Source organism: Poromitra crassiceps, assembly GCF_964638095.1.
Source record: "Poromitra crassiceps genome assembly, chromosome: 14".
Taxonomy (NCBI): domain Eukaryota; kingdom Metazoa; phylum Chordata; class Actinopteri; order Beryciformes; family Melamphaidae; genus Poromitra; species Poromitra crassiceps.
In genome coordinates this window covers 36,473,867-36,495,354 of record NC_139633.1, presented here as the reverse complement: position 1 = coordinate 36,495,354, position 21,488 = coordinate 36,473,867, and the positions used below count along the sequence as shown (strand labels likewise).

Here is a 21,488-nt window from a genome sequence, read left to right as displayed (position 1 = left end):
AAGAAGAGAGAATTCCGTTTTTTATTTTTTTATTTTAGTTACTCACAGTACTATTGACCAGTCCAACTCAAAAGATATTCGGCAGTTTCACTTTGAGCTCTTGTTCCGCCGCTGTCCATCAATGGTTATGACGAGTCTCGCTGGGTACAGTACGCCAAAGCGATATCCATTGACTCGATGATGCTGTTGTATGTTGCGCGTTTCTGTTGCACCAACGCGGAGAGGTCCTGCCGGACGAAAAAGCGCGTACCCTCCCAGGTGAGGGGCTTCTTCCCCGCAGCCTGGAGGATGAGTTGACGGTCGGGCCAGCGGAGTAGGCAGATGAAGATGGCCCTCGGTGGCAGGCCGGGGTCTGGACGTGGCCGAGGCGCCCGGTGTGCCCTGTCCACCTCTGGTGGTTTCTCGCCTTCCTTCAGGTCCAGGATGTAACACACGATTTTGCCACGAAAGCGTCCATGTCACCCATCTCAGCTCCCTCTTTTACATTGATCAGGCGAATGTTATTTCTTTTACTCCTGCTGATTAAGTCATCAACCTGCGTGTGCAGGGTTTCGATTTTGCATTTTATCCATTTTCGGACTCACTGTGTTGTTTTTGTCCTCCAGTGCGCGGATGCGCTTTTCCGCATTATAAACTCTGTTCACGGTTGCCTTAGTTTCTTTAGTGAGTGAGTGGATGGACTTCTGCACGTTTTCAAACTTGTTTTCAAGCTGCTCAAAACCTCTGAGCGATGTCGGACTTAATCGATAGTGTTTCACGGAGTAAAAGTTTAGCCCAAGCCGTGTATCTCCAGCCTCCAGCAGGTGAGTCATTTCCTCATTCATGGCGTGATTGCTTCGTCTTTTTCTTTCTGCTTACCTGTGTTGTGTTATGTTATGTTATGTTATGTTGTTAAAAGAGGGCAAGAGAGGAAATTAAAACAGAAGTGGATTTATAGTTAGAAAGAGTGCTAAAAAAGAGAGATTTTTTTTTTTTTTTTGGAAAAAATCCATAGATAAGCCGCACCGTTATATAAGCCGCAGGGGCCAAAAAACGGGAAAAAAGCCGCGGCTTATAGTCCGGAATTTACGGTAGTTAATTCAGAGTTAGATGATATTGGAGCAGCCAGCCTTTTTCTTTTTGCCGGAAGTCGTCACACGACCACACAACCGGGTCAAATGGGCGTGGCTACATAAGGTGAATATGTCAGCAGAAACGTAACGTAACAGTTTGCCTTCAAATGTTCAAATATGCTTTAAGTATTACCATGGTTTGTTGAAGGAGGAGTTTCACCGGCAGGACGTAGCGCGTGGGAGGATTACGTTATCCTCCTCCTGGAATAGGCTTCCCGAACCGACCAGAGGAGGCACTAGTGCAGCGACCAGGACTCATATCCTGAATCCGGCTTCCCACCCGCAGACACGGCCAATTGTGCCTGTATGTACGCCCGACAAACTGGAGGTAACACAGGGGCTCGAATTTGCGACCCTTGTGTTGCTATACGAGGAATCTACCGGTGTACTAGCCCGACGCTCGTCTGGTCAATTAACATTGCAAAGTCGTGTTAAGACGGTGTGGCTCTTTTTCCACATGCTTTGTTTTGATCCACAGTCACACCTCCAAGGAAGACAGCGAGGAAGATGATTACGATGACGACGATGACAGTGACGATGACGACAGTGACGTCAATGATGAAGACGAGAAGAGAGCAGTGAAGCCGCCTTCTCAGTCTGACCCTCGTATCTACACAGCACTCAGCGACTTCAGATGAGAACAGGAAGGAGATCTTTCTGTTCAGGTGAGTTACTTCCTGTTTCCCGAGATCGCCCCTGCGAGGGCAGCATTCGGCCCACAAGGCATCGTGATGGTTCATCATTTCCTGCACATGGAGCAACATGGCAGAAGAAGCGATAAATAAATAAACACATTCATACAAACAATATTAGGATTTAGTCTTCAATGACATTAACTCATCGGTAACATCTAATAATCATCTACAGAGTATTTGTCACATTTCAACCGCTTATTAGTTGTAGTTGACATTCAACAATTCAACTGTTCAACAGATTTAGAGTTCTCACCGGGCCTGAAAATTCAAACCCCACCCGACCCGACCCGAGTAAGTTGAAGCCCGAGCCCGTCGTGCTGAGTCGGGTCCCGTCGGGCTGAAACTCTAAGCAGATTATCTATAGAGTCTATTAGGGGTGCTCCAAAAAATCGATTCTGAAAGGATCGCGATTCTTAACTCATTGAGTGCCAGCCACTTTTGGAGAACGGACGCTCCCAGTGCCAGAGTTTTCAGAGCGTTTTCAGTGATTTCTCGAGGCCCACAGAATATTGTGTGATATTACTATGTAAACACCGAACACGCACAAAGAACGAGCTGGCTCTATTGTATCATCAGCAAAAAAAAGTTTATTGATACCATTTTCCGTTCTTTAGTTATGAGCCGGAGAAGATAGGTCGTTTTGAGCAAATACAGGCGTTTCAAATTATTAGCTGAGATATTCCGCCTTTTGTGAAATGAAGCATTTCAAGCACATTCACGGACTCTGAAGATAATATTTTCTGATGTAGTGATGTGGTGTAGTTGTGTGATGCCCTGCGTGCCCCACCCCCCTCCCCCCCTCCCCCCCTCAGCTGCAAACTCCTCCCCACACTACACACAGCCAACACGCACCCACTCTATTTTCGGAGGCTCCGTTTTTGTTCCCAGCGCACACGGAAATGCCAAACCGGACTGCAGGAAAGGTTTGGCCCTTCGGCGTCGGGTGCTGCCTTTCTGGTGGCTAATCGTGTGGATAAACTATGCAGACAGACAGACAGAGGCAGAGGGGGGGCTCAGTTGTGTGCGCGGATTGACTTCTCTTCGCAGCCAACGTCAGCTGCAGACAGAGCAATCTATATGGCTCTGGCTGCAGCATGAGCGGTTTCTCTTTGATCACGGCTTTTTCCAGTTGTTTTCCGGACCTTTCTCTAATCTGGAGAGCACTGTCGCCACCTAATGAGTCCGTAAAATAGGTTAGACACCTTCAATAGCTCCCATATTTGTACAGGAGATGCCTGAGGCTTTGATCCACGTCCCACTGTCAAAAAACGCATTTGACGTCGATCGACGTCCTTGGCACTCTACGTCACTATTTACTTGGACATCGATCGACGTCCTTGGCACTCAATGAGTTAATGCCACGATTCCTGGATCGATTCCAAACTCCCAAGAATCGATTCTTAAAATCGTAAAAAAAAAAAAAAAAAAAATTTTTTTACAGTGCACCTGAACGCAACATGCAAGATACCGGCTGAATAAGTGTCCAAATGTTCATGTCATTTGTGTACTGTACTGCCACGGTGCCACCACCTCTTGAACTGTAAGAACTCTGGTTAATGTATTCCCCCCAAAATCTATAAATCCTTCTCAAAGTCTACAGATCCCCCCCCAGCCTATAAATCCATCTTATCTGAAGAACATAAGGGGGGAATTCCCCCCTAGTTTGCAAAATGAATTTAGGCCCTGACTCTAATACAGAAGTTGAATTTGAAGTTCAGCATTAATACATTTGTAATTTTTTGTCTTATATTTACCTTTGTGTTATTGCAATATAAAACTACATAATTGAGAATCGATTCTAGATTCTGGAATCGAGAATCGTTGGAATCGAGAATCGATTCTGGAATCGGATCGTGACCCCAGGAATCGGAATCGGATCGGATGGTGGCTTAGCCGGATCGGAGCACCCCTAGAGTCTATGTGACAATTGATGAACATACATGTTACACTAGGTGCAGGTGTGTGGAACAGGAAGCAACAGAATCTGTTTGTTAAATGTAAACTAATAAGCTTTTCATACAACATCTACAGACAAAGACAAACAGCTGAATTGTTGAATCTCAACTAGGGCTGCACAATTAATCGTATTTTCATCGTCATCGCAATATGAACATGCGCAATAAACACATCGCAAAGACTGCCTGAAACGCAATGAATAACAAAAGTGGTTTTATTTACACGCGTCATGCATTCCCACTCAGCATCGGATCATTTTGTCTTGTGTTGTAAATCCAGCGTACACCTTTCCCTTGCAACAGTGCGCTCCGCCCCTCTGCCAAAGCCCAAACACGCTGTGTGTAGTTTCAGCTAGAGTCAGTGTGTATTTCATTTCTTTATTCAGTGGGCATAGGCTATGTTTGGGGTCTATATTAGCATTATTAAAGCAGAAAGACATAGGACCTGTATAGCTAATATGCATGCTTTAATATCTGTTTATTTATCGTCATCGCTATATTGAACAATGTTATCGCACATCGCAGATTTTCCTCATATCGTGCAGGCCCAATCTCAACTACCGGTAATAAACTGTTACTATACTCTGTAGACTCTGTGTAGGTGGACTATCCAAATAAAGTGTTACCATCTCGCTAATCTTTTACTACTAAGGCCCCTTTCACTATTTCTATAAAATGGCTTCTTATAACCAGGTCTAACAATTGTTTTTCCATCTTCTCGAATAATCATGAAAAAGAGGTTTTCTGTAAAAAATAAATAAAAGAGACAAAAAGGCACTCTTCAATGTGTTTGCATGACTGCAAAATAAATTGCTTATTTGTTAAGCGGAACTCATGGTCGGGTGTCAAGCTGTCACGCTGCAGCTGGCGAACCTGCCGGCGTGCAGCTCCCCGAAAATGTAATGTAATATAATATAATATAATATAATATAATATAATATAATATAATATAATGTAATGTAATATAATGTGATATAATATGATTATAATATAATATAATATAATATAATATAATATAATATAATATAATATAATATAATAATGTAATATGATATAATATAATATAATATAATATAAAATAATGTAATGTAATGTAATGTAATGTAATGTAATGTAATATAATGTGATATTAATATTATAATAATGATATAATATAATATAATATAATATAATATAATATAATATAATAATATAATTTAATGTAATGTCGATGGGGAGATAACAGGAGCGAGTGAAAGCTATGACCAAGTATATACACTACATTCTCTCCTTGGGCTAACTTCTACTCATTGAAATCCTAGTGAATTCACACCATTGACTCATTTTGCTGGGGACTCCCCTGGACCCCCTCATCAAGCTGACATTGGAGCATGTATGTCTAGCTGGCGCCGTGCTGTCCTAAAGTTTCTCACTTGATCAATTGAACAGAGGACATTTTCTTTCATCTTGGCCTTTTTATTTGGTCTTAAAAATGTGGTCCATCATCTTGACTTCAAACAGCAGAGGGCGCTCACGTCCTTCAAACAGTGTTTCCACAGTTCTAGTCCTAGTAGAATCATTCTGAAATCTAGGCTGATACAGAGTGAGTGAGCTAAAGAGAGAGTGGTGCCAACTGATGTCCAAAATGCTTGATAGACATGTGACTCACATAGCTATTAGTGTGTGTGGGGGAACAGTTCCAGGAAGTACGCTTGAATGCATCAAATAAAGCTGATAATATACAATTTGATTCTTTAAACGTCTTTAAACCCTTTCAAAGTACCTCACAAACGGCCCATTCTGCTGCAATTCTACACTGCTGCTTAATCCAGAAACTTACTTCCAGGAACTATGGCGAGGTCAAACAAATACAACAAATCAACTGGTCCATTGGAGTGAATGGAGATGACACAACTCTTATATCTCTATGGCTCTGGGCTGATAGGACTCACGCAAGGCAACTACACACCTTTATTTTCAGCCACTGTTTGGTGTGTGGTGAAGATCAGCCCCTAGACCAGTGGTTCCCAACCTTGGGGTCGCGACCCCAATTGATGATGTCACTGATGATGATACTTATGATATTACCAATGTAGTGAAATTCTGGGGTCCCTAGATTTTTGTGACGTCAATGTGGCATCACAAATCAAAAAAGGTTGGTAATCCCTTCTCTAGACCATTTATACAAGTCAGATATTCATTCTGAAAGCTTTCCTCTCCATCAAACAGGCTGATGGAATTTCTCAATGTAACAAGGTTCATAAATAAGCAGGAGAAATGCAGAAAGTTAAGTGATTGGAATAGAACAGTTGTGCATTCTGCAAGTCAAAGGAGCAACTTTGACTTGCAGGGCCCGGACACACCATACGCCGAAGCTATGCTGAAGCAATGCTGAAGCTACGCAGCGTGGAGGCAGTTTCATTTCAGCGTCCTTGTTAAGAGCGAGACCGATCACACCAGCACGCGGGCTGCAGCGATAGTTTCAGCTTCTGTTCTATTTTTCAAGCGCGCTGCACCCGAGCTGCCAGGCACGAAGTCAATGCAAGTTGTGAGCAGGGGGAGGGCAGAGCCGAGCGAAGCGTTAAAGAAAAGAGAATGCTTCTGGTGTGAATGGCAAGGCTCCTGCTCGAAGCTTCTATGAAGTGCTGCTTCGCAGGGCTTAAAATTTGCCGCGGGATTGCGAGAATCGTGCATATTTTTGTCAATTCCCGCAGATTTGCAAGTTATAATGTGGGAGAAGTCACACAAACTGGTTTGTTGCCCTGTGTTTCAGAGGGGCGCGGTGCTGAGGATCATCAGGAAGACGGCAGATGGATGGTGGCTGGCGCAGGACACTAAAGGCAACAGAGGAGTCGTCCCTAAAACCTACCTGAAGGTACACAACCAGTCAACCAGCCATTTTGTGTCTCAAGATGACACTGATGACACCAGTTTATTTCATTGATTTTCACTCCTCCAGCTGTCACTGCCCTCTTCTCCACTGCCCAGTCACTTCTAGTCATACTATTACACTGCCCAGTCACTTCTAGTCATACTATTACACTGCCCAGTCACTTATAGTCATACTATTACACTGCCCAGTCACTTGTAGTCATACTATTACACTGCCCAGTCATTTATAGTCATACTATTACACTGCCCAGTCACTTGTAGTCATACTATTACACTGCCCAGTCACTTGTAGTCATACTAATACAATGCCCAGTCACTTCTAGTCATACTATTACACTGCCCAGTCACTTGTAGTCATACTATTACACTGCCCAGTCACTTCTAGTCATACTATTACACTGCCCAGTCACTTCTAGTCATACTATTACACTGCCCAGTCACTTATAGTCATACTATTACACTGCCCAGTCACTTCTAGTCATACTATTACACTTCCCAGTCACTTATAGTCATACTATTACACTGCCCAGTCACTTCTAGTCATACTATTACACTGCCCAGTCACTTCTAGTCATACTATTACACTGCCCAGTCACTTCTAGTCATACTATTACACTGCCCAGTCACTTCTAGTCATACTATTACACTGCCCAGTCACTTCTAGTCTTACTATTACACTGCCCAGTCACTTCTAGTCATACTATTACACTGCCTTGTCACTTATAGTCATACTATTACACTGCCCAGTCACTTATAGTCATACTATTACACTGCCCAGTCACTTATAGTCATACTATTACACTGCTAGTCATACTATTACACTTTCCAGTCACTTATAGTCATACTATTACACTTTCCAGTCACTTATAGTCATACTATTACACTGCCCAGTCACTTATAGTCATACTATTACACTGCCCAGTCATTTATAGTCATACTATTACACTGCCCAGTCACTTATAGTCATACTATTACACTGCCCAGTCATTTATAGTCATGCTATTACACTGCCCAGTCACTTATAGTCATACTATTACACTGCCCAGTCACTTATAGTCATCAGTCACTTATAGTCATCACACAGCCAGCAAATTTGGCCTCCAGTAAAAAATGTATAGGTGTGTCATCCATTTAACATCTACAAAATTCCAAAATCCACCTTGACAGTTTGTCCTGCTTCACACTCACACATCACATTATTTGGCCCCCATACTGTTTACAGTTGAATGTGGGCTGAGAACACATTATCTGGCCTCCATACTGTTTACAGTTGAATGTGGGCTGAGAACACATTATTTGGCCTCCATACTGTTTACAGTTGAATGTGGGCTGAGAACACATTATTTGGCCTCCATACTGTTTACAGTTGAATGTGGGCTGAGAACACATTATCTGGCCTCCATAGTGTTTACAGTTGAATGTGGGCTGAGAACATTTTTGAGATTTTCAAGTGGGCCATGAGTGGGGAAAGGTTGTGAACCGCTGGCTTAGATGATTAAAACCGCTCACTGTACCAAAACATTTCAGAGTGGTTCTGGTGTCAACGATGATGAAGATGAAGATGATGATGATAATGATGATGAGTCAGACGAGGAAGAGGAGGAGCAGGATGGTGAAGACATGGCCGAGGACCAAGACAAACGGAGGTGAGGTTCTCCGTTTTAAAAACTGGAACCTGCTGAGATTTGGTTTTACTGTGTTGTTTCCAGAGGTTCTTAGACCAGTTTTGTCCTTCAGATTATTCTGAGTGATGCGGTCAAATGAAAGGATCCCAGGACTATATTAGTTATAAAAAATACAGCACCAACACAAGGGTCGCAGGTTCGCGCCCCATGTTGCCTTGGTCGGATGTCCATACATGCACAATTGGCCGTGTCTGCGGGTGGGAAGCCGGATATGGGTACGTGTCCTGGTTGCTGCACTAGCGCCTCCTTTGGTCGTTGGGTTGGAATAGCATGATCCCTCCATTTGCTACATCCTGCCGGTGAAACGCCTCGCTGTCCGGTGAAAAGAAGCAGCTAGCGACTGCACATGTATCAGAGGAAGCAGGTGCTAGTCTACAACTTGCCCCAGATCAGCAGAGGGGCTGCAGCAACGACGGGAACAGCTTAGACAGGTGGAATTGGCCGAGTACAACTGGGGAGAAAACTGGGGGGGAACAAAAATGACGACGACGACAACAACAAGTGATGAAAATACAGAATTAATTTAGATTGAAATTGATGATGATGTTGTTTTAATGATGCTTTCTCTGAATAATGTCAGTGTTTCCATTCCTCTCTGCTCTCTAACAGCACTGCTTCCCATTCCAACTGGTCTACTGTCAGGAAGGCTCTGACTGAGGTGAGACTCTCTCCACGCACCAAGTGTTCTGCACTGCATTGAGGATTCTTATTGTTTTCACTGTGTGTGTGTGTGTGTGTGTGTGTGTGTGTGTGTGTGTGTGTGATTGTGATGGACAGATTGATACGACCGATGTGCTCTCTGCCATGGGGGCGATCCCTTCAGGATTCAGACCATCAACTCTTAATAAACTGCTGGTGGAGGAAGGTTAGTACACACACACACACACACACACACACACACACACACACACACACACACACACACACTTCAAGGAGGACTAACCCCTAAAACAATTTTTTTTCAGCTTTCAACTGTATTATGGCTTTTGAGGTGGTGTGTGAAGGAAAAATCTCTACATTTGAGACTAAACTGTTAGAATTCTACACGGTACACTGTGTCATTTTCAGCCAGTGAGAGTGCCCTCTAGGGGTTCAAACCTCCTTTTTTTGGGGTCTCCAAAATCGCAGATTTGATTCAGCGTTACGTCACGGTGAACCCCCCCTTTCCAGATACATCCATCTGCATCTCGCCCCGCCCACCGTGTACGTTCTCCCGCCGGAAGTGCACGCGTACAGACCACAGACCTACTCCTTCAAAAAATAAAAGACTTGATATTTTTCTTTTCAAATCGGCGTAGGTTTTATGATATTCTATGCTTGTGTGCATTAGTGTCTGTAGGATGATTGAATGTTTGCATGATTCATGACCGATGTTGACAGACTATTCCCCCCAACATTGATCACATTCCCGGGGTTGATCTGGCTAGTTAATCGGCTAGCTATGCTACTAGCTAACATTAGCTAGCAACTCGTCCATCCTGTTCCTACCCGCGCTAGCATGATCTCCATGGTCGGCCTCTGAGACCCAGGACAGCCCCCTCACCCCACCCACCTTCCATGAATCTGCCCAACTGCATACCCACTATTAGCACACCTCCCCAGGCTACACACAGACCCCCGCCCCGCCAGGACCTTGTCCTCCAGGGACCTACGTTACCCACTGGCCGGACCTTGCTGGCCCAGTGGCCCACACTTAAGCACTGCTCCCGGGGTACAGACAGCCAGCCGTCCCCCGGGAGCTATCAAACGTTAGCTTGCGTGCTAACATCAGTGTTTGGCCGCTGCAGTGCTCGCCTGCCTCGCTCGCACTGACTGCTTTTATTTTTGAAGGAGTAGGTCTAGAAAGTATCCGGTCTACAGACCGGAAGTGTACGTGTACAGACTGGAAGTGTACACATACAGACCGGAAGTGTACGTGTACAGACTGGAAGTGTACACATACAGACCGGAAGTGTACACATACAGACCGGAAGTGTACACATACAGACTGAAAGTGTACACATACAGACTGGAAGTGTACACATACAGACTGGAAGTGTACACATACAGACTGGAAGTGTACACATACAGACTGGAAGTGTACACATACAGACTGGAAGTGTACACATACAGACTGGAAGTGTACACATACAGACCGGAAGTGTACACATACAGACTGGAAGTGTACGTGTACAGACTGGAAGTGTACACATACAGACTGGAAGTGTACACATACAGACTGGAAGTGTACACATACAGACTGGAAGTGTACACATACAGACTGGACGTGTACACATACAGACTGGAAGTGTACGTGTACAGACTGGAAGTGTACACATACAGACTGGAAGTGTACGTGTACAGACTGGAAGTGTACACATACAGACTGGAAGTGTACACATACAGACTGGAAGTGTACGTGTACAGACTGGAAGTGTACACATACAGACTGGAAGTGTACACATACAGACTGGAAGTGTACGCGTACAGACCGGATACTTTCTAGACCTACTCCTTCTAAAATAAAAGCAGTCACTGCGAGCGAGGTAGGCGAGCACTGCAGCAGCCAAACACTGATGTTAGCTATAGCTAGATAGCAAAGTCCGTAAAGTGTGGCCACTGAGCCAGCAAGGTCCAGCAAGTTGGTAACGTAGGTCGCTGGAGGACAAGGTCCTGGCGGGGCGGGGGTCTGTGTGTAGCCTGGGGAGGGGTGCTTAATACTGGGTATGCGGTTGGGCAGGTTCATGGAAGGTGGGTGGCTCCCGGAGGTGGTCTCCCCTGGAGAAGGGGCCTCTAAGTCGGGGTAGAAGCGGGCTGGAGGGTGGGTGGGGTGAGGGGGCTGTCCTGGGTCTCAGAGGCTGACCATGGAGCTCATAGTGGGGGTAGTTGCTGGCTAGCTAGTAGAATAGCTAGCCAATTAACCAGCGAGATCAACGCCAAGGTCATGAATCATACAAACATTCAATCATCCGAATGACTAATGCACAGAAGCATATAGAATATCATATACCTACAGAACGCTGATTTAAAAATAAAAATATCCAGGCTTTCATTTTTGAAGGAGTCTAGAAACGTCCTCTGGTCTGTACGTGTACACATCCAGCGGGTCTGAGAACGTACACGGTGGGCGGGGCGATGGTGCTCCGGCGCTGCAGATGGATGATACTGACCCTTTCCCCCACTCATGTGATCATTAGCTAACGCCAGAGCCATATAATAGAAGAGTTGCAACATCTCGTCTAGGATAATTGTTGCTTTTGTTTTTGTTATATGTGTGTGTGTGTGTGTGTGTGTGTGTGTGTGTGTGTGTGTGTGTGTGTGTGTGTGTGTGTGTGTATGTATGTATGTATACACTGTAGCCTATGTATGTATGTATGTGGATGGATGTATGGATGGATGTATGTATGTGGATATATATATGTATGTATGTGTATTGAGTACTTTATTGGTGTACTTTTTTTAACTTTTTAATTGTACTGTAACTGATGTGTTTGACCACAGGAAGAATAGTGGCTGCTGAGGCAGTGACTAATGGGGACCTGAAATAAACAATAAACAATAAGTGCGCCTGCAGTCAATTTGCATTGGAACAAACTAGCAGGTGGAATCTGCTGCCTTTTTTCTTTTTCTTTTTATCAAGCAGCATGCCGTTAACTGGTCAAATGTAGTTGATGTTATATAGGGTTGTCACGATACTAGAATTTCAGCTTTGATATCAATACCCAAGAAAGTATCGATACTTGATACCATTTTCGATACCACAGCGAAAAAATTACAACACATTAAGAGGCATTTCTTTTTTTATTATTACAACATGAGAATCTTTTTTTTATGAATTTGTGCAAAATAAACCTTGCTGTAAAAGACCATTTTTAATTGAGAGAAGGGATGAGGAAGCGCTGCGTGGGTCCTTGGTCAAATCACTGAAACAGGTGCTCTTTGGTGTGGGTGCAGAGAAGCATGAGTAAAAGTTCAAGTGGGATCCTTGACCATCAGAGACCATCATTTGTTTTGTTTTACTAACTGATATAAACATTTCTTCTGTAGGGCTGACGTACAGAGGAAGTCATTACCTTCAGCCTGAGCTCAGCCAATCACAGCTCTCCTTTAGAGACCTCTTCCTGGACCCAGACACTGGCAAGGTGAGACAGTGTGTTTGTCTGTATGTGTGCAATCTGGGTACCTCAGAGTCTCTCAGTCTGACGACTAATACGAGTCTGGGCCAGACGACCGGTATGTCGGTTGTCCGAACCAAGACTTCCTCTGAGAGAATAGGCCTTTTTCACAGCAGCCCTTTTGTGTCTAAAAGGCAGGACGTAACACAGGTGCACCAAGACTTCCTCTGAGAGAATTGAGTTGGAGTTGATTGATCGATACTTTTTGTAGGTGTTTTAGGTCCAGACATCATTGTGGCTCATCTCTATAAACAGATAACTGCATTTGAGACATTGTCAGACTGGAAACAACGATGGAAGTGGAAGTGTTGGTGCAGACGTCCGCTCTACATCGGAAAGCCCAAAGTATCAGCCGTCTGTCTCAGAGTCTTATTAGTCATCAGCCTGAGAGACTCTGGGTGCCCAGATTGGTATTTGTTTGTCTGTGTGTTTTAATGGACCAGGGCAAAGCCTCTTAGCCTGGTAAACCAGCCGGTCACGTCAACTCACATTTCAGAGAACGGGGAAACCATCTTTTCCGCCGAGAAACCCCGCTGATGTAAACTCCTGTACTTGTTTAATTGTTGTTATTGAGTCTATTTCAGCAATAACTGCACTTTATGGCTGCTTAAACTCGACGAATGTTGACATTACTACTCGAGGTGGACAGGCACGGAGGCAGCCATTACTGTTTTTTCAGCAGCGTTCCTGATTGGCCAGTTACGATATCAACTACGACGCTGGTCGCTGATTGGCTCGTACGCTTTGCAGTTTCTGCAGAAAGCCTTCGCAGGGCTTGAGGCCAGACGGTCTGGTAGAACGAAATGTAATGTGAGTTCAGTTTACCAGGCTAAAAGCCTCTAGTCATTAATTAATGCTTCTGTTTCCTCTCCTCTTCTGTCCTCTCCACTCCTCTCAACTCTCCTCTCTCCTCACCCCTCTCCTCTCCTTTCCTCTCTTCTCCTCCTATCCCCTCCTCCCCTCTCCTCTCTTCACTTCTCATCTCCTATCTTCCCTTCTCCTCTCCTCCTCTCTCCTCTCCTCTCTTCCCTTCTCCTCTCCTCTCCTTTCCTCTGTTCTCCTCTCTTCCTTTCTCTCCTCCTCTCTCCTCTCCTGTAGGTTCATTCTCGTCAGGTCAGGACGAGTGTTTGTTTCACCCTGTGGAGCTGCAGGAGGATTCCCACTCCTGGTGTTGGAGTTCAGGTCCTCAGCAGACACATTCGCCTCTGTGCCTTCGATGGAACTCAGGTGGGGCTTAAGTGTGAATTCTGCTAGACATAATAATAATAATAATAATCATCATCATCATCATAATAATAATTAATTTAATTTATAAATCGCTTTTCAGTGACCCAAAGACGCTGATACAGTATGAGTACATAGAAAACAAGATAACAACAGGCAACAGATACAAGTAACAATTAACACATCGATCAGGGATCTATGGAAACAGAGGGGAGGGAGGGAGAGTGTGGGAGGGACAGGGGCCAGACGGAAGAGAGGGAGGTGGGGAAAAAGAATGACATAATAATAATAATTAATTTAATTTATGACAGTACACTGAATATCTTTGGGTTGTGGACTAGCAATATACAAATTATTATTACTATTAGTGCTGTCAAATGACAGCAAATTAATTTATTACAATGTTGATCATCAATTACTTACTCATTTATCAAGGAAAAATACCAAACATTTCCTGGTTACAGCTTCACAAATGAAAAGATTTTCATATTATAAAATTAATACTTTGGTTTTTGGTCAGTCTAAGTAACATATTTGAATAGTCACTTTTGGGCTCTTTTGTGATGTTCTTTTTTTTTTAAAGATTTTGTAGACTAAATGTTTAATTGAAACAGTAATTAATTGATAATAATCATTAGTCGTAGGCCTACATTTTTATTATGGCTCCGCCAGCGTTAGCCGAGCCAGAGGCATTATGGTTTCATGTTGCCCGTCCGTACGTCCCTCCGATGTTCCTTAACACGATATCTCAGGAACGCCTTGACGGAATTTCATCAAATTTGGCTCAAACGTCCACTTTGAATCAAGGATGAACTGATTACCTTTTGGTGGTCAAAGGTTGAAGTTGAAGGTCACTGTCTCTGTCACGAATGCCATTTTTGAGCTTGTTAACGCGATATCTCAGGAAGGCCTTGAATGAATTTCATCACATTTGCCTCAAACGTCACTTTGACTCAAGGATGAACTGATTACATATTGGTCCTCAAAGGTCAAGGTCACTGTGAACTCACGAACGCCATTTTCGAGCTCTTTAACGCCATATCTCAGTAACGCCTTGACGGAATTTCTTCACATTTGACTCAAAAGTCCAAGTCTGACAGACATGGATGTCGACTGCTCACTTGTTTGGCGGAGGCATATATCTGTGGTGCGGTCATTCTAGTTCTAGCTGATGTTGTTTGGACGTTCTGTCTGATAGTGAAGGGACTGTGTTTGTGTTGCAGGTGTTGAGTAACATCCACACGGTGAGGGCGACCTACAGCTCCAAGAGCCCCAAGACCTGGAGCTTCTCTCCCAGGGTATGAAGAGGCAGGGGTCCACACAAATGCTTCTTTTTTTGTTATCTTTTTTTTTTTTTCAAAGAAAAGCAACAGACATCGCAATGACAGACACAAAGAATCATATAATCCCACCTAGGAGCAAATCAAAATAAATAAAAAGAAGTTCATCCCTCCCTCCCTCCCTCCCACCCATGTGGCGTCCAATGCCCTCCCCTCCCGCCCCACGTTAGTTCTATATAACAGTACAATAATCATCAATGTATGATTAATTAGGGATGCACAGGGAAACATCCCTGCCGATACGACGGAACAATGATGCCCCAATTACGCCCAAATGTTCCATGGTTGACTAGCTATTCGATGCCAGTAATCCCCGGTGTGAGGGTGTGCACGCCAGCGTGACTTACTTAACCTAAGTTGAAGCACAACTTAGGTTCACACAAAATCAGGCACGACACGCACCAATTCCGCACCAGGAGAAACCTGATGCTCCCCCCGAAATCAGGCAGAAAAAATAAATTAATACATACATAAATAAAAAGATGTGGGATACATCGGTATCGGCAGTCGGGCATGAGAGCAGGAAGGCATCAGCAAATTGGACGTTGACAGAAAATCCCACACTGCAATAAAACCAAAATCATTGAAGTACAAAGTATTACCAAACTTGAGGATGTTCAAGCCAGCAGCTGTTTAGCAACAGAAGCCCTTCTGTTGACCACATGATCTTCTCAGACCACGCTGCTCTCTTCCTTTACCTCAGGTGACAGAGACTTCTGTTGACCACACGATCATCTCAGTCCACACTGCTCTCTTCCTTTACCTCAGGTGACAGAGACTTCTGTTGACCACACGATCATCTCAGTCCACACTGCTCTCTTCCTTTACCTCAGGTGACAGAGACTTCTGTTGACCACACCATCATCTCAGTCCACGCTGCTCTCTTTCTTTACCTCAGGTGACAGAGACTTCTGTTGACCACACCATCATCTCAGTCCACGCTGCTCTCTTTCTTTACCTCGGGTGACAGAGACTGCACTCAAACCCAATATAAAACCCTGCTTACAGTAACCCTAAGTATCATGCTGTGGTTTGAATGTGTTGATCTTATCTATGAAAGATGCATGGAAGTATGTTGGCACCAAAGGTTGCCAGCGAAAAATGTGTGGCCACTATTTGGGGAACCCTGCCATAAAAGTATGGAAGTTGGATACCCAGCCCTGTTCATGACTTCACATTTATCTGACTGATGATACCTCCTACAGTGTACATGCCATGACTGTCCCATAAGTGAAAGCAGACACACACACAGACTATGTGTGTGTGTGTGTGTGTGTGTGTGTGTGTGTGTGTGTGTGTGTGTGTGTGTGTGTGTGTGTGTGTGTGTGTTCCAGATGACCGGTGTCCTGCCCACCCTCCTAGACGGAGACTGTTTTCTGCGCTGCAGCTCTAACTCGCCTGACCTGGGAATCCTCTTTGAACTGGGAGTTACCTTTATACGGAATGTAAGGCTTACACACACACACACACACACACACACACACACACACACACACACGCACACACACAGGCGCGCACACAGAAAAGCTGAATTTGTCCATCTGATTTGTGTGTATGTGAAGCGCTGGTGTGTGATGAGCTGTGTGTGTTTTTAGTCGACAGGAGAGAGAGGAGACCTGAGCTGTGGCTGGGCCTTCCTCAAACTGACCGACGACACCGGAAATCCACTCCCCGCTAGGTACACACACACGCGCACACACACACACACACGCACACACACACACACACACACGCACACGCACACACGCACACACACGCACGCGCGCACGCACATTTTAAATATTTATTTATGTCCACATAAATACAAGTATGCAAAGGACATAAACCGTAATAGTGCATTCAAATGCTGGGAGTCAGTCAGTTACATGAGTGCCCAGATGGCAACCACAATAATGCATACACATAAGAAACACACAGGATGATAACATGGCAGGTTGATATATACAGTTATACTGTAATGCAAGATAGCGGTCAGTATCCATTTTAAGGGTACAAAAAGCAGCGCCTCCTCCATATTGAGCGGCTACCGATAATAGCAGAACAATATCTCGCTAACTGCTTGGCCCTTCTCTTTGGGAGACCAGCCATCTGAAAGCCTCTCATAACCAGCTTATGGACATGACCTAGGCTACCAATTATGAAAACTAGAAGTTTACACCTGTAGCCCAGCTGTGAAATGGTCTGTTCTAGCTGTTGAGACACACACACACGCACGCATGCACGCACACACAAACACATGCACCATATTTGTTCATTTATATTTTACTTGATTATTGTTGGTTGCATTTAATACACCCTCTTTGCATTGCTCTAAATTATATAATCTTTTTTTCTTTGCTGTATCCTATTTCTATTTGGTGCTGCACTGACCCTGTTGACGTAGTAAAGTTGCATCTGATCTGATCTGATCTGATCTACTCTGTGTGTATATGACCTCTGATCTGATCTACTCTGTGTGTATATGACCTATGAGCAGATCCCCCCCCCTATTTTTTGTATCCCATTTTTATCCCCCATTAGTGCTAATTTAAATTTATTTATCCTGGTTGCTGCTCCACCCTCTGTCGATCTGGGGAGAGCCGAAACAAAAAGAAGAGAGCCTTCAGGGAGGGGGACAGGGAATTATTGAGGAGCACACAGAGAGAGCTGAAAGTCAGGCTGAAGGAGGGCAGGGAGACATATAGGAAAAAGCTGGAAAACAAGCTTCAGCAGAACAACACTCGGGAAGTTTGGTCTGGTATGAAGAAGATAACGGGATTCAAAGCAAAGGGGGATCAGGCTGAGGGTAACCTGGACAGAGCAAACGAGCTGAACAACTTTTTCAACAGATTCAGCGGCACAGGACCCTCAGCTGGCTCACCCTCTGGCCCCAGCCACTCTGCCCCCCCCCCCCCCCCCCTGCCTCCCTGCCCCCACAGCCGTTTCACTCTCTTTCCTCTCTCTCAACCAGCTCACTCAGAGCCACCACTCCCCCCCCTCCTTACGACCCTCCCCCCTCCCAACAGAGACTTCAAGAAGCACCACCATCCCCACCCGCTGATCCCCCCTCTACCCCCCCTACCCCCACCACCAGACTGTCTGTCACCAACAAACAGGTGAGGCGACAGCTGGGGAGGCTAAACCAGAACAAGGCAGCCGGTCCGGATGGTATCTGCCCAAGGGTCCTGAAGACCTGTGCAGAACAGCTATGTGGGGTTCTACAGCACCTCTTCAACCTTAGCCTGAGCCAGGAGAGGGTTCCGGTGCTGTGGAAGACCTCCTCCGGTTCCTAAGAAGCCCTCTCCATCTGCCCTGAATGACTTTCGACCGGTGGCCTTGACATCACACATCATGAAGGTCCTGGAGAGACTGATGCTGGCTCATCTCAGACCCCAGGTGGACACCTACCTGGACCCACTGCAATTTGCATACCGCCCCAGGGTTGGAGTCGACGATGCCATTATCTACCTGCTCCAGCGAGCCCACTCTCACCTCAACACAGCAGGCAGCACTGTGAGGATGATGTTCTCCAGTGCTTTCAACACCATCCAGCCTGCACTACTGCGTGAGAAGCTTCAAAGGATGCAGGTGGACGCCTCCACAACCTCCTGGATTATCGACTACCTGACAGACAGACCACAGTTTGTGCGACTGAAGGGATGTGTGTCCGACCGGGTGGTCAGCAGCACAGGAGCACCACAGGGTACTGTCTTCTCACCTTTCCTCTTCATCCTATACACCTCTGACTTCCAATACAACTCAACATCCTGCCATCTGCAGAAATATTCAGATGACTCTGTAGTTGTGGGGTGTGTCAGAGATGGAGAGGAGGAGGAGTACAGGGATCTGGTGAGCCGCTTTGTGGACTGGTGCTGAGAAAACCACCTCCTCCTTAACGTGTCCAAAACCAGGGAGATGGTTGTGGACGTCAGGAGGACCAGCACTGAGCCGAACCCTATCTCCATCGGGGGTGAGGAGGTGGTGAGTGTGGACAGCTATAAATACCTGGGCGTTCACCTGGACAAAAAACTGGACTGGAGATGCAACACCGAGGCTGTCTACAAGAAGGGGCAGAGCAGACTCTATTTCCTGAGGAGGCTCAGATCCTTCAACGTGTGCAGCAAGATGCTGCATATCTTTTATCAGTCTGTGGTAGCAAGCGCAATTCTCTTTGCAGCCACCTGCTGGGGCAACTGCATCAGAGCCAGCAATTCTAACAAGCTGAACAAACTTGTTCGAAGAGCGGGCTCTGTGCTGGGGACCACTCTGGAACCCCTGGAGGTGGTTGTGGAGGGAAGGATGCTACAAAAAATACTCAAAATCATGGATGACACGACACGCCCCCTTTACGACCTGCTGGCTGGACAACGGAGCGGTTTCAGTCAGAGGCTCTGTCAGCATCCCTGCAGCAAGGAGCGTTACAGGAGGTCTTTCGTACCCACCGCAATAACAATTTAAAATAACTCCTGGACACGCAGAGAGAGGAGGGCCCTCCTCTCCCTACCCAGTGGCGTGCCGTCCATTAGGCGAACTAGGCAAATGCTAGGGGCGCTTGAGCCGTTAGGGGCGCCAGAGAGGGTAATTTTTTTTTTTTTTTTTCAATACTTTTTCATGATAATAGGCCTACTAATATTTTACAATAGTAGACAAAAAATAAGCAGAACAACGTCTTAAGTCTTTAAATAATAGTGAAATCATTTTTCTAATTCTGGCTTTCTGGCTGCCTGGGCTGCAGCACTTTCACCATGGTCCCTAATCCATACCACCCCACCCCCTGCGTGGCCGCGCCCCCTTCTACCTGCTGGGAGCTTTTTTTTTTTATTAAATATTCTTCTAAATATGGATGAAAGTCCAAAAAACGTCAAATTTTCTTCGGCGCTGCCCTCGCGAGCAGCACCGAGATTCCCTTCCTTACAGCACCCCCTACCTAAAAGTACTTACAGCGCCACTGGGGAAGGGCGATTATATTTTCTTTGGGGGAGGGGGGGCACCAGCAAAAATCTTGCCTAGCCTAGGGGCACCAATTTGGTCACTGTCCCTACCGCCCCCTCCCCTCCTGCCCTCCTGAACATTGAATCCAATGCACTGTGCACATGCCCACATTGCACACTCACTATGTATAGTATGTATAGTCATATCAACCATTATATAAATAACAAACTGTACAGCTTTAGTTTAGTTATAGAAATAATAGAAATATAAATAATAGTATTATTCAATACTATTTAGGAGTATTTATTTGATTTGATTTAATTTACCTACAGTTTCTGGGAAACGTAAGATGTAAAGGCGGAGGAAGTAAAGTTGTATATATTGTATATTGTATATTTTCACGTATTGGTTTGTTTCTTTTCTTATTGCAATATTTTAATACTGCTGTTTCTGCACCTTACCTACGGAATTTGTGTAACTTTTTTATTTGTGTAACTTTTTTTTATTTTATTGTTTAATTGTTTAATGTCATTGATGCTCTTGTCATTGATGCTCTTGTTGCTGTCATTGATGCTACTGCTGCTGTAACGCCAGAATTTCCCCTCGGGGATGAATAAAGTACTCTATCTATCTATCTATAAACTGGCTCCATGCTTCCTCCGAGACATGGGCAGTTAGCCAGCCGCTTCTTTTCACCTGACAAGGGATCCTTCACCGGTAGGACATAGCACGTGGGATGATCATGCTATTCCAACCAGTTCCCCTCCCTCCGAACAGGCGCCCCGAATGATCAAAGGAGGCACCACATCAGCAACCAGGATATTGCATGAGGGGTTCCTATATGAAGGAAACCCCCAGGGGGCACGGGGTGAACATGCAAACTCCACACAGAAAGGCCCTTTTGACAACCCCACCCGGGCGGTGGGCACTCGAGGACATGCAGACGGGCATGCACTTCTTCAGTGCTCACAGCGTCCCAGGTGGGAATCGAACCCAGGACCTTCTAGCTGTGAGGCGACAGCGCCACGACAACCACTGCGCCACCGTGCCCCCCTTATGATCTGATCTGATCTACTGTGTGTGTGTAGGACCTATTATCTGATCTGATCTACTCTCTGTGTGTAGGACCTATGATCTGATCTGATCTACTCTCTGTGTGTAGGACCTATGATCTGATCTGATCTGATCTACTCTCTGTGTGTAGGACCTATGATCTGATCTGATCTACTCTCTGTGTGTAGGACCTATGATCTGATCTGATCTACTCTCTGTGTGTAGGACCTATGATCTGATCTGATCTACTCTGTCTGTGTAGGACCTATGATCTGATCTGATCTACTCTCTGTGTGTAGGACCTATGATCTGATCTGATCTACTCTGTCTGTGTAGGACCTATGATCTGATCTGATCTACTCTGTCTGTGTAGGACCTATGATCTGATCTGATCTACTCTGTCTGTGTAGGACCTATGATCTGATCTGATCTACTCTGTGTGTGTAGGACCTATGATCTGATCTGATCTACTCTGTGTGTGTAGGACC

At 45.2% G+C, this 21,488-nt stretch overlaps 1 pseudogene across 1 annotated transcript in view; it reads left to right on the top strand.

Moving 5' to 3' along the window:
- The window catches only part of LOC310789172 (nephrocystin-1-like), a 39,053-nt pseudogene that overhangs the window by 6,101 nt on the left and 11,464 nt on the right, over positions 1-21,488 (top strand). Inside the window, exons 8-17 of the transcript in view lie at positions 1,591-1,777; positions 6,515-6,616; positions 8,161-8,279; positions 8,928-8,976; positions 9,096-9,183; positions 12,345-12,439; positions 13,571-13,699; positions 14,920-14,994; positions 16,371-16,481; positions 16,632-16,714. The product of the transcript in view is annotated as a nephrocystin-1-like (transcript). The remainder of the gene's footprint in view (positions 1-1,590; positions 1,778-6,514; positions 6,617-8,160; positions 8,280-8,927; positions 8,977-9,095; positions 9,184-12,344; positions 12,440-13,570; positions 13,700-14,919; positions 14,995-16,370; positions 16,482-16,631; positions 16,715-21,488) is intronic.